Genomic DNA, 14,399 nt, shown 5'->3' on the forward strand with positions numbered 1-14,399 from the left:
GTGGAGTTTTTTTACTCTGCAACAGGATAGTACTTGTATTTACAGGTAGTAAATGCAGGTAGGCTGTACTTTACTCCAGTCTAATAGGGGCACACACATAGATGTTTACTGCACAACTAATTCATCTGCTGCACAGTAAATGTCTTGTGTAGATATGCCCATTCTTTGATTTGCAACTGGCTTTTTTAATTAAGTATTTTAGGGGTAGATCCAAAAATGGACTATGTTTTCTCACCTTCAGATGCTTAGCCCTGAGAGGATTCTCGAACTTGGGGTCACACTCACAGGCTTCCTATATAGTTCAGGGAAATCAGGCATGTCAGAATGGGGTCCAAAAGCAGTATCCAGAATGGCGACCCTCCTACAGGTACCCAAAGGTAGCAAACAGGAAAATTACAAGGGTAGGGGAATTATTTAAGTTCCCTTTTCCTCAGGAGCTTATGTGCCTTTTCAAGGCTGCATTGTGGAATTTTGCAAGATCTGCATCCTGGAATTCTGTGTTGAAATAGATGCCTACACTCAAGAATCAGTCTCTTTTTACATAATATCCCAGTGATTGGAGCACATGCCCAGGATGTGGGTGATACAAGTTCCGTATACTTTGCCATAAAGGACTCAAACAGTTTTCTAGCTAACAAGCTAGCTATCCCAGCTCTGTTCCAGTCTTGGCTTTGCTCAGCTACCTGATTGACTCTTGCTATTTATTTAAGGGAATATTATAGCATCTGACCTTTGCTGCACAGCATCAGGAGCTTCTAATATGTAAATAGTCTGCCCCATTAACAGGCAGCTCCTGCCAGGGAGACATTATCCCAGCTGGGCTCTGAGCTTGGAGCCCACCCTGGCAGCAGGCAGCTCCTTGGGGAGGGAACAATCTCACAGCCCTGGCTGTGATCATGGAGCCAGGGCCAGCATCTGCTTGCTGCCAGGGCAGGGAGACATTGTCCCAGCCAGGCTCTGAGCTTGGAGCCCACCCTGGCAGCTAGCAGCTTCCAGAGGCAGGGAGCAATTTCCCAGCCCCAATTGTGGTCACAGAGCCAGGGCTGGGAGCTGCCTGTTGCTGAGGCAGGGAGCTCTCTTTTAGCCCTGGCTGTGATCATGATCACAGAGCTGGGGCCAGGAGCTTCCTGTACTAAGAGTTCCCCACGCAGCCCAGGGCTGGTTGGAATCTGCCCCAGAACAGGATGGTTTGCAGCCAGCCCTGGGCTGCACAGGCAAGTCTCACTGGGCACAGGGCTTGTCATCTATGTGCACAGGGTGGGAGAGCTCTGCAGCAGCAGGTCTCCTACCATGTAAACATCAGGACCTCTCTTGAGGTGTACTGGGCCAGGAAAGAGCTGTTTCCTGGCCCCATGCTCCCTTCCAACCCCTGGGCAAGCACTCGGGGGTGGAGGGGAGGGCAGTGGGGAGCCTGAAGAACTCCCCCTGGTAGCTCCAGGAAGGCAGAGCAAGGAGGGAGCAGCCATTTCTGGGCTGTTCCCAAAAAGAAGCATGTGTAGACATGGTCCTGTGGTAGGCTTACTGCACAGTATTTATACTGCACAGTAAGCCTACTTTGAATTAATAGCATGTGTAGACATGCCCAGAATTATGAGATTTGGTTTGAATCCCTTCAGAGAGAAGATAACTAAAGATAACTCCACACCCTGAGTAAATGCCCTAATTGCTAAGTTATTGTATAAAACAGTTGCTACCTTTGTTTTCCCAGCTGTGCTTTAAAAGAAAGTACAGGCACAGTTATACTCTAAGCACACCTGCAAGACAGTCCAGATACTTAGATGAAGGAATGCTTAGTTTCCATATCCCAATCCATCTTAAGCATGAAAGGCACCTTTAAGACTAATGAAGTTATGGGTAATAATAGAAGTGCCTATGAAATTCAGATGCCTCAGGGATAGGCAGCATCTGGGAAGTTTTCAAGCCTGCAAATTTAGATTTAGTCAGAATTGTCTATGGCCTAGATTCCATTCTACTTTATTTATTCCATGCATGTGCTGTCTTTTCCAATAACAGCTGAGGGCAGCTTACGATTAAAAGAAAAAAATAATTTATGAATCAGGAAAACAAGCGAGAGAACAAAACAATTTAATTGAGTAGAATATCAACATAAAATAGAAACCACCAAAACAATATCCCAGCCTAGGATTGTTTGCTGAATGCTTGCAAAATAGGTCCTGCAGTGTTTCCAAAAGAAGTCCAGGCTCAGCTGCTGGTGCACTTCAAGTAGGAGGGACTTCCAAAGTTGACATGCATGTTCTGAGGTCCTTCTCAGTTCCAAGTAGACTTTTGGCATGTTGCTGGATTTGGATTTTTCTCCACTCTGCTCAAATCCGTGAAAAACAGTTCATGGAAAAAGAGTGGGTGGGTGGGTGGGTCTTCCTTTTGCTCACTGCTTTTCTGTGACTCAATCTGAAAAGTAAGATGAAATTAAGTTTCAAAAGTAGGTGCATTAATGAATTTTCAGGACCTAAACATGGAGTAATTGGGCATATTAGCTTTAGTACCTGTAATAACAGGTCCTAACTTAAGGCGCTGTAATCGGCATACTGAGCACTAATGATGCACCAATGCGCAGTAGAATTAGTCTACTGCTTTTTCAGCATCTTGTGTAGACATGCCTATAGAATTGCAATTAAGGACCTAGGTCCACTTAGAAGCCTAACAGATAATATAAATTTGGCTCTGTGTCCAAGTTGCACTGCAGGTGTGCAAGACCTTTTTCAGATTTATAAAAATGTAATAAGAGAACATCTCTACCTAACAGACATATTGTGAGGGTCAGTGTATTGAAGATTATGAGGTGCTCAATGTTATGATAATAGAGGTCATACATGTATTTATGATACCTAGAACGATAGCTAGATTTGGTCCTAGGCTTATTACTGTTTGTACCTCTGTTTCTCCATTTTTAGAATGGCGATACTATTTTGCTCATGCTTTGTAATATGTGTCTGTGGGTGGAAGACACCATAAATGTGCAAAGTATTTAATATTTCATATATTGCCTACCCATATTTGGCGCACACATTTCCTGCCCATAAACATCTGACATTCCAGAGGTGTTGAACTATGGGATGGCTATGTACTGAAGACCAGACCCTGTAATGAGAATAATACTTAAATCATAGACCACTGCAGTTGTCTACAAATCCAGCAAAATAATAAAACTGCCTGCTGGTTTAGGGGGATGCCAACATAGTACTTGCTGTAGGATTGGAACTTTGCTTCGGCAAAAAGGATTTAATTTAAATCCACCAATTTCATTCTCTAGACTGAAATATGGGATGGAAATCTGGCCTTTAATGCCATTTGTTTAAAAGTTTATCTTTTTGCAAGAAAAATTGCAAAACACAAGGGAAAATGACAAGAAAAAAATATAGGCTCAGTGTATTACCCAGCATTTATAAAAAGAAGAAAAATCTCATCATAAAATAGTCCACAAAACACTGTGGGTGGAAATTAAATATAAAAAGAGTAATCCCTAAGCATTTTAAATATTTTATAAAGAAATATAATTTGTATTCTAGTACATAAAGTTATACCATCCGAGCACAGCTATACACCACATGAATGTGTATGAAAAAAATCACAGCAGAAACCAGTGTGATTATTCATAACAGGGTGCAATATTACAAGTTATCTCATCTAGAAAAGGCTTTTATATTTTCATCAATATACAAATCTTCTTTCTTAGGAGAATTAAACAGTAAAAAACTCTAGCATTGCCAACAATAATGGCAATAGTAATAGAAAAAAATGTCAGCCTTTAAATAACTTTAATTTTGTTGGAAACAACTAAAGAACCATGAAAGCATGGCATAGAAAACTGAGGATGATCTGATGTTCTTTCTGCAGAACATTTTACATGCATCAAAGGACAGATAAATAAGAGGTAAAAAACAACACCCCCCCATCTCCTTGGTATGAATAAGCATTTGCAAGGAGCAGAATGAAGCAGATATACAAAAGAATGGTTAATTTTTACTGTTCATTCAAAGGATCATATTTTTTTTTGTAACAATAACAAAGGACCAAGTATATGTGTTGCCTTTCCCTTGGGAAAGGAGATTTTGAATGGTTTGGGTTTGAAAAGTACTTTTTCCCTCCTTCCACTTGCCCATGTAACCACTCCCCAATAATGAGCTTGTTGATATTGGTTAACAGAACCTCTTCTTGCTAGTCCACATTGCAAGATAACTGTGATTCTCCTTTACTGAGATTGCTTTGATATTGATACTTGTATTGATAGTAATACTGAAAAAAATGAGTAGTTCAGCTGTGGGGATGGCAGGGGCCATGGAGGCAAGCATAGGCTGCGGAATGGGGTGGACCACGTGGGCCATGGCCCAACCAACTTTTAGCACATTAATTTATATAACCCACAAATGCGCAATTGTCATTCCAGTTAAAACTGTGCAGCTATTTTTTAACTGCATAGCTAGCTAAGTTAACATGCTAAAAGTTGGTCGGGCTATGGCCCGGGTGACCCACTCTGTTCCGTGGCCTATGGAGGCAAGGCTATACTGTGATATAATATGAACATTATGCATGTCTGATTACCTTCAAACTTACAAACAGAGTACAGAAGCAGTGAGAATCTATTAGGATTATGCCTGGGTTTTGAATTCAGCTTATTCCTTAGAGACTATCTTTTAAGTTCCCTTTTATGCACTTAATTGAATCTGGATCTCTCTCATTTGTGCTACAGACATATTTACACACATGAGCTGAATAGTAAAAATGTATTGTCAAATTGTCCTTGTAGTCTAAATGTATGGGATCTGCCTACATTTATACTAGTTTTTATTGTCAAAAACTTACTATGAAACAGCATGGGTGCTTAAAATCAGCATTTAAAAATGTTGTCCTTGATGGTCCTAAAAATTGAATTCATTTTTGTTCTCTCAACACAAATGTCTTTGAAAACTTGCGCCTGTTCAGTTATGCACAGTAGCTGCTTTTTCATGATAAATGATCTGTACCTCTTTGTAATGCATTAGAAGGAACTGAGCTCTCTGTTTTTCATGCCGGATCTTTTGGTGCAGAGGAATGCCTTTTTTGCTACCCTACCTGCATGGGCCATGGAATTGTCTGTCTCAGTCTTGAGAGAATCAGTCACATATTTGTATTGTGTGTACTTTAGACATACCTTCAAGATCTAGCTCTCATTATCTAGTTCTCTATTTGTTAATGGTTAACATTTGTATCTTGCCCTCAAGTCAGAAGATATTTTTTCTTGACTATGATATAATCTACCTCTGTGTTTGTACAACACTTAGTACAACAGGACCCCAATCCTGAGTAGAACCTTTGGGTGCTATCGTAACATATGTAAATAAGAAGGGATGATGGAAAGATCATAGAACTAAGTTAGCCCCCAAATAAGTCTCTTCTTTCATATGAACTGCTTTCATATATTCTGTCTTTTGTTTGTTCAGGGAAGATGCCAGTGCTTATATTTTAGTCTTGCTGGAGGATTCAAACTGATTTAGAAGAGATTTACTTTAAAGCAAACAGACAGTGTCTATATTATGAGTTCTGCATTTTTTTCCGAGTCCTACCCTGCACAGCAGACGCTCATCAATCATATTGGGAAGCTGACTTATATTCTCCACACTTCACCACTAACTGGATTACAGAGCCGAAAATCTTACTCAAAGTTTAAAATGTGATAAAAGTAATCAAATTGTTCTAGTCAAATTCTAACTGTGGTGAATAGATGGCACTAATTACCTTTTCTTATTATGCTACAAATGTAGTTTACTCCATCTTTATTCATGAAGTAGTATCATATAGCCCACCAAGGGGACTGCAGCAGTATGTAATATTGGCATATTTGTTTTCTAACTTTTGTTTTTCCTGCTCATCAGTATTCTGGAGGTGTGGTTTTAGACTGCAGTGTATTGGTATGCAAGACCTTCTTACTTCCTGGTGTAATTATTACACACCCTGCAGAATTCTGAAGTTGAATTTGCACAGAAAACTCAAAGTACTCTGATAATAAAAATGATAGATGATTTTATGAAAGTGATTAGTCCTTAAAAAAAAAAACACAAAAAAAACCCCAACCAAAACTGCCATCTTTAGAAAAGTACAAGTGCATACAAGCAATATACATAAGGTGAAAGTAACAGCATCTAAATAGTTTCTTCCAGATCAAGTATATACTTTGTTCACCCTTGACATAGTGGCTGACACAATCTTAATAGGTAATTACAGATTTGTTTAATGTAGATATTGAGGTAGTCATAAGGGAAATCTGATTTGACAGGTGACACAGAGACAACCTTTGGCTCAAGTTTTAATCTGTGAAAAAGTCCAGTATTGAGTAGGCTATTTATTTTCATGGCCTGTAACAGAGATGCTAACCTTTTTCAGGATTGTGGAGTGCAAAGGGAAGGATTGTTTAATTGTTTCTTCTAGGTAAGTTTGCTTCCTTAGGCTAGGATTACCTCCTGCATGGAAACATAGGCCATCATAAATTGAAATACTCAGTAAAGAAGACTAAAAAAGCTAAAACCCCACATCAAAAAACCTCTGAATATGCCGTCACAGACCAAGCAGCGGTAACCCCACCAGGATGTGGTGGGGACTGATGATGGCAGTACTTTCCCTCCTGAAAAGCAACATATATCTTTTGATGGTGCTGTGACATGATGAGTACATATTACTGTTATAATAAGCATGCCTAACCCTCAGCCATGTGTCTACAAGTCCTCGATGGCAGAGCAGGCAAAGACGATGTTAAGAGTTTCAGTGGCTGCAAAGGTGGATGAAGGCTGCAGCAGTACAAGATCTCCAATTGTCTTGGCTTCCTTGCCATTGGATCAGGGTCCTGTTTTGTCAAGAACCATGTGAAAGCTGATATGCAGTGGCTTCTCCACAATAAAAGAAATTATGCACAGACATCTTCCATGGAAATAGATTTTCCAGGACATTCTTAAGTCCTTTGGAAACCCATTTGAGATGAGGGGAGCAGGACTGTAAGGTCTGGAAACTCCTTGCCATGAACTGGCACGAAGGTGGAAATTACAAGAAGGTTGTCTAGCACTTGAAGCCAGAAGTGCTGTGGAAGATCCTTCTGAAGTATGGATGCCCACAAAAGTTTATCACCATTCTTTGCCTGCTCCATAATGATATGTGAGCAGTGGTTCTCAATAACAGATCTATCACAGATCCCTTTGAGATTAAGAAGGGAGGAAAGCAAAGCTGTATCATTGCTCTGATACTCTTCTCAATATTCATTACTGTGATCTACATCTGACCATCAGCAAGCCTCCAGTTGGAGTGAAGCTAAATTACTGAATGGATAGTAAGCTGTTTAATCTCAGGCAACTTAGCCAAAATCAAGACCAACGTGACCTCAGTTATTGAGTTCCAGTACACTGATGATGCTGTAGTGTGTGCTTACTCAGAAGCAGATCTTCATTGCTGTTTTTACTGAGGCATAAGAGAAAATGGGACTGACATGTAACATTCAGAAAACTAAGGTCCTCCATCAACTTGCTCTTAGTGCTCCTAGATGTGTAGCAAGGCTGCTCTGATGCTTTGGAGGAGACTTGATTAATTCACTCTGCTGGAGCATGGAAATTAGCATGCTCCAGCAGTCTTCAGAATCATGTGTATCTGCCTCCCCACATCAGAAAATGGTGGTGGGGTGTTTTAAAGCTCATGTGAGGGCACTGATACGTGTGATGCTCAGGCATTTTTAATTAGTGTGGCTTGCTAATTAAAGTGTCCCCTCCCCCCCACACCTCCCAGAGCACATCTATAAACTTGCTTTATGAATAGGCTTCAATTCCAGTAATTCAGATTCACAGTGAAACTCTGGATAGCACTATTTCCCATACCTTGGAAGCCATCTTTCACAGGAGGCTGCCATCATTGAAAAAATCCAGCATCACCTCAAATGTGAAAGTGCAGCCTTTGGGCACCTGAAGAAGCGAGTTTGTGAAGATTGTGACATCAAATCTGAAACCAAGCTCATGGTTTATCAAGCAGTCATGGCTCCCACCTAACTGTACAGAGCTGAGACATGAATAACATACAGGAGACATATCAAGCTGCTGGAGAAATATCATCAATTAAGCATAAGATCATCTGAATCCAGTGGGTAGACAAATGCAGCAATGTTCGCACGCTCTTGCAAGCAAACACCTTGAACAAATCGGCCATTGGTATTGGCTCAAAAAATCTCTGTCTGTGCACCCCTATTAATGACATGCCATGGAGAAAAAAATCTCCTGGAATAGCTTCAGTCAGAGCTGGAAACCCTAAATATCACTCAGGACCACTCCAAATGGAGGAAGAGTCTGCTGCAAGCATCTTAGTACTTTGAAACCTTACAAAGGCAACCAGAGATGGAAAAATTAGACTATGATGATGGTAGTACTTAAATGATAAATGGTTAGTTATTTGTCCAAAATAAATGACTGTTGATATACTGGAGAAGTACGGTGGCGGGGAGGCGGGGCAGTGCTTGGCAGTGAACCCAGAAGTGGGCTGGATGTATTTCCGGGTCCACCGGGGAGCATTCTCTGTCACCACCCCTGCATGCCCCCCAGGCTTGGTGACTGGTGCCTCTTGGGTCTGAGAAGGTGTGGGGGCCCCCCCATGTATATCCAGTCCACTTCCGGGTTCACTACTGAGCATGTGGGGCCCCCCCCGTACTTCTGTGGGATGCTCCATCTGCCCCAGCATTGCAGCATTCATGAGCCACACCTGGTATCTTGAGGTACATAGAAAAAACATTTACAGCTGCATCTATGGCCGAATTGCTGATTATCTGAATCAGCACTGAATCTTCAGATTTGGATTCGGCTGAATCGAATCAGGGACAGTGATCCAAATCAATGAATTGAATCGCTGTCCCTGATTTTCAGGTACTGTAGTGAATAAAGCCTCCACATTTCCAAGGGGAGTGTTGTCTTCCACTGTTGCCCTCCATGACCCAATGCGTCCATCTTGCTGCAACTCGGCAATGAGATCTCACCGCAGTCTCATTGTCCCTGAAATAAAAAAAAAACTCAATAACCTTCTTCCTGTTGTGAACCTTCTGAGGCCCTCTGCTCATTGGACTAGGACACTAGGCTCAGAGCTGGCCTTAGGGAAAATGGCATGCTGGGTGAATTTGTATTTTGGTACCCTCCTCCTCTGGATTTCCCTACCTGGTCAGCAGTGCTGCTGATGGCGGAGCCAGGCAGGCCAAGGTGTGGGGTGCTGTCTGGCAGGGAGGCAGAGAAGCATGGTGCACAGGGCAGTCAGGCGGGCAGGCACCACTGCTGTCATCTGCACTGCCTGACTCGGCTCCTCCTGAGCAGTGGCTGAAGGTGGGGGGCAGGCTGGTCTGGGTTACCACTCCTCCTGCCTGGAGCAGGGATCAGCCAAGATGGGGCAGGAGAAACTACTGTAAGCATGGGTTGCTCCTATGTGTGTGTGGCACCCCCTAACACAGTGCCCTGGGGATTTGCCCATTTGCCCCACCCCTAAGGCAAGCTCTGGGTAGGCAACATATGATAAGGAATGTAGAGGCCTCAACATTGAATTGCTATAGTCAGTCAGTCAGGAGGGAGGGAAGGGGCAAAGGCAGGGAAGCAAAATCTAAGAAGAAAAATAGATAAAAATAAACCAGTAAATTAAATTAGTAAGTCTATTGGCTATATTTGGCAGGGACCAGTTGGGTTAGTGATGCTAGAGAATAACTTTCATTGTCTTAAGTGAATAACTTTGAAAGTGTCTTTTACTCTGATATGTTATGAGAAATATGGAGTCTGTGGTGATCTTACTTACTTCCTTAAGCTATCCAGGGAAAATGATTATGTCTCAAATGAAGATATTCCAAAGCACAATTTTGTATGTTTGTGTCCTCTGCAAAACTTAGTAAATATTTAACTAACGGATTTATCATTGCAAGCTCTGAAGATTTATTGTGTTAAAGCTGGAAACTAAATTTAGTCCATTATTTCTGTATTCAGCTAAATTTTTTATTATTTTAATAATCTTTCCAAGGAGGAACAATATCTTTAAAGCCTTTCTATTATATGGGCATGCTTCTTCACTACATTTCTCTTTGAGTAAAAGAGAGTTTCCTTAAATGTCTTATAGTCATTGATGCTAGTGAAAGATCTATCATACATGTCAACACTGGGATTCAGAACTGACAAGGTATTGGTAGGGCTATGTATGCTTATAAATCTAGTTTGCCTCTCCTATTATGAGGAGCATTGTGTCCTTCCCTGAGCTGCTGAGCCCCTAGTTTTATTACATATCCTCTCTTGACATGTTACTTATGGTTCTTTTCGCAAAGTACTGGCCTAAAGGATTTATTCCTCCAGGTCCTCGGCCCATGTAATGTGTCTAGGTATGTTTAGAAACTTTGCTAGTATCCAAAATCTAAATATAATTATCTGTAGAGTCTTTGATCCTGCAAGGAATATCTCTTCAAAGTAAATATATCTCTTGTCTGATCCCTCTAGGCAAAGTAAAACATTGCCATAAGGTTCAGTTTACGTGACCCTTTGGGACTTGGAGATTAAAAAAGAAGTTGTTATGACTTGATCACTGGCAGCAATTCCCATTCTGTCTGGATTTTTTTTTTCCTGAGGTAAATTACCGAGTATAGTGAAAAAATCCCAAAGTGCCTAGCTGACCCTGCAGGAAAAGTTGGCATACATTTCTTTAAGTGACAATTCTTGACAGACCTTATTACCTACAAGATGCTGCTGCTTTTGTGTCTTTTGTGCTGCTTCAGAGCTGAACCAATATGAAATGAAATGTCTAACTCTAACAATAGAAATCAGGACATTGCCTGCATGTATCCTTTGGTCTGACCTTCTGCTCAGCCCACAGAGACATCTCAACAATTACACCATCTCTACTGGTGAGAGTAAAGAGTTTGCTACCAACTGCTGTTTATTGCCCTCACTGAAGTTAAAGATCAACATTTGATCTTTAGGTACAGTATGTAGCAGGTGATTTTGTCATTTCCCCCCCAGTGTTGTATAGTCATTAAGTAGATGGCCTACAGGCTAAAATATGTAAATGACCTCATTAGTGCTGACACAAAATTTAGCGGTAACTCTTGATTTCTCTGTCCAAGCTTTGTGGTACTACTGTCTCTAGGACTGCAGGAGCCTTATATTTCTGAAGGCCTTGTTAAACCTTACACTATAAGCCACAAAAGTGTTAATTGGCTTAGTGTTGATCAACTTAGTACAGCAGTCACACCTTAAAGTGAGAAACCTTCTCTGACTGTCCCTTATCTGCGCAGCTGTGACCTCCACTACAGCCTTAGTGAGCAGGGGCAGAATTGGGACCTGTGCAGGGCCCAAAGTGGAGGTAGTAACCCTGGGGACCCCTCCCTCAGCCCAGCTCCATTCTGGACCACCTGCCTCCCATAGTTGCTGCAACAGCCCTAATCTTGGGGACTATGTCCTGCCCAAATACTGCCTGGCTGCAATAGCCCCCCCTCCATCTTCACCCAGCATCTTCTGCCCCAGAAAAGTGGAGGGCAGGGGACATATAGTGCGTGTACCCTTGCCTTGAGGAACTGGGGTGCCTGGCATGGGGCATAGCAGAGCCTGGATGCAGTGGTAAGGGATGGAGGGAGGGAGCCTCTAAGCAGTGGGGCAGGAGGGGAAACATGGAGGCCCTGGAGACCCTCAAATGCCTCTGAAACCATGAGCTACATCTCCCAGATTCCCCAGGTCCTGAGGACCCCAAGATCATAGAATCATAAAAAATGAGCATTGGAAGGGCCCTCAGGAGGTCATCTAGTCCCAACCCCCTGCTCAAAGCAGGACCAGGCCCAACTAGATCATCCCAGCCAAGGCTTTGCCATCAAAACCTGCAAGGGTGAAGATTCCACAACATCTCTGTGTAGCCTGTTCTAGTGTTTTACTATCCTCTTAAAGAGAAAGTATCTCATAATATCTGACTTAAATCTCCCTTGCTGCAACATGAAATCATTGCTCCTTGTTCTGTTACCTGCCACTGCTAAGAACAGTCTAGCTCCAGCCTCGTTGGAATCCCCTTTCAGGTAGTTGAAGGCTGTTATTCAATCCTCTCTGTCTTCTCTTCTCCAGACTTAAATAAGCCCAGTTCCTTCAGCCTCATCTCATAAGTCATGTGCCCCAGTCCCATAAACTCTTTTCTTGCCCTCCACTGGACTCTCTCCATTTTTTTTTTAAGGCTCCTCTTCAAAGAGCTGAGCAAACTGACCCACAAACTGACTTTTGTGAATTTCTTGTAAAATTCCCTGTTTGCTGTCCCTGTTAACTCCCTCCCTGGTCATTCAGGGAGTCTCCTTTTATACACTGCTGGGCCTGGACTGGCTCTGCTCCCTTGTTAGGGCTTTTGTCAGACACAAACAGCAATTACCTAGCAATCATTGAGCTGGCAGCACACCCAGTTGCTTAGAGCACATTCCCAAACACACAGCCCACCAAACAAATACTCAGCAAGCCAAAAACAGAGGCAGATCTGGCTCACTTACCTTTTCTAGAGTAGGTTCTGCTGCCTGATGCCTGGTTCCTCTTCCTTTTTTCCCTTCCTCCTATTGCTCCCAGCAAACTGCTTCCCAGTTTGCTGACAGGACCCCAGGAAATCCTTTGAGACCTTCAAAACCTTTGAGACTTCCAAATCCTCAGGAGATCCCCAGACCACCTGGGAGACCCTTAGATTCTGAAGAGACCCTCAGATTCCTGGAGGTCTTCAGTTTCCACACCCCCCACCGGCACCATCTGAGACCCCAGTGCAGGGTCATGTGGGAGGCAAGTGAAATCTGGAACCTTAGACAAGGAAACAGGAGCAGCTGCAGTCAGGATTGCCCAACTTGGACATGCCCTCATGGATTTACCAGTGAGCACCTAGGGAGAGGAGGCATGGCTCTGGGCTCCGCCATGCTCCCAGACATCCCCAGACTGAAGGAGGCACCTGACACGAGGCAGAAGCTGTAGCAGGAGCCCCTCCCGATATTAAATGCCTCCCATTGCCTACTTCCAGGGCTCTGAGACTGCTGCTGCTGCTGTCTGACATCCTTACTGAAAGGAGCCCAGTAAGGGGCTGGGGCCAGGGCAAGGCCACCTGGCATGGGTTGGGAACAGTAGCTGCCGCTACCCCCAGGAACTTCACATCCCATGTAAACTGTACTACTGCTGCTCAAGTCAGTTGTTATAAGGACTGGTGCCCCTACCCTGGCATGGCAAGAGTAGGGAGCTCCTCCAGGTGGCAGCAGAAGGCCTGACATGCCTGGGGGGGCAAGGCACCATTCCCAGCTCCATTCACCCTGGCATCCCCACTTGCCCTGATTCACAGAACAGGAGGGTGGGGAAGGGGCCACTGCATCATGGGGTACTGAAAGACTGTTCAACATGGGCAGAGTAGATGTAGGAGGTGGCCACACTTTAATGGAACAGGAGCAGATTAGAGATAATCCTGTCCTGAAGTGGTCTAACTTTGAACTGAATAACAAGTGCTTTAAGACACATAAAGGTGTTAATGTATAGCCAATCCAGGGATTAAGAGCTCCAGAAGCTACCTAAAATTACTTTGTAACAAGACTATGATAGTGTTATTCCCAGAGCACTCTTTTTCTTGGACTTTCTTTTTCCTCTGGTTCTTTTGAAATACCATTGTTAGGATTAACAATAAAATGATATGGTGTTTTTCAGTGCCCTCTAGTGGTAGTTCTAATACTTAGTATGATGAAAATATGTATATAGGGAATTATTGTTGGTCTACACAACACGGAAGCCTTAAGAGGAAGGTAAGCATGTTTGTGTTTGGAGTGTAAAAACAGTGGATTCCTGTGAGCACATGTAAATATCGGTTTTTATGGGTCTTTAGCAAATGTAGTGTTGCCATTTTTTCTGATGTTTGGTATTTTTTTTTAAATAACTGTAGCATCTGTAGTCAAGTGATAAAGTGAGAATTTCACTTGTGTATGTGTGTATTTGTATGCATGTGAAAGCAAAAGTTAGTCTCTAGTTCTGACGGCTGGAGAGAAGAGCTTGAAAACATGACCAAAGCATACATTTATGGTCAAAAAGCAGTCAGTGAATAAGGGGAGCTTCAAGTGCATTATTTAGGGAGCAGGAAGAAAAACGCACTAAATTTGGCTCTCTGATCTATTGTAATGTTGCTCATGGCTGCCATTTGGAATTAACAATACTGTAAACCAAGAAAATATGGATTGTAGTGGGCCTTAAAAATGCAAAGCACTTGGTAAATAATTATCAGTATCATCACCAAAACTTAGTTGCTGTTTCTTAATAGGGAAGGAGAAGGGTGGGAGTGGTGCTGAGAATGAAAACCCTGGCATTTTCACTGATGAAAACAGAAATACAGTCAAAGGAAACAGAAATGTGTTGCCATTTACCACCTTGGGCGAGTCGCTTTAG

Source organism: Crocodylus porosus, unplaced genomic scaffold (genome assembly GCF_001723895.1).
Source record: "Crocodylus porosus isolate Cpor-Errol unplaced genomic scaffold, CroPor_comp1, whole genome shotgun sequence".
NCBI lineage: Eukaryota > Metazoa > Chordata > Crocodylia > Crocodylidae > Crocodylus > Crocodylus porosus.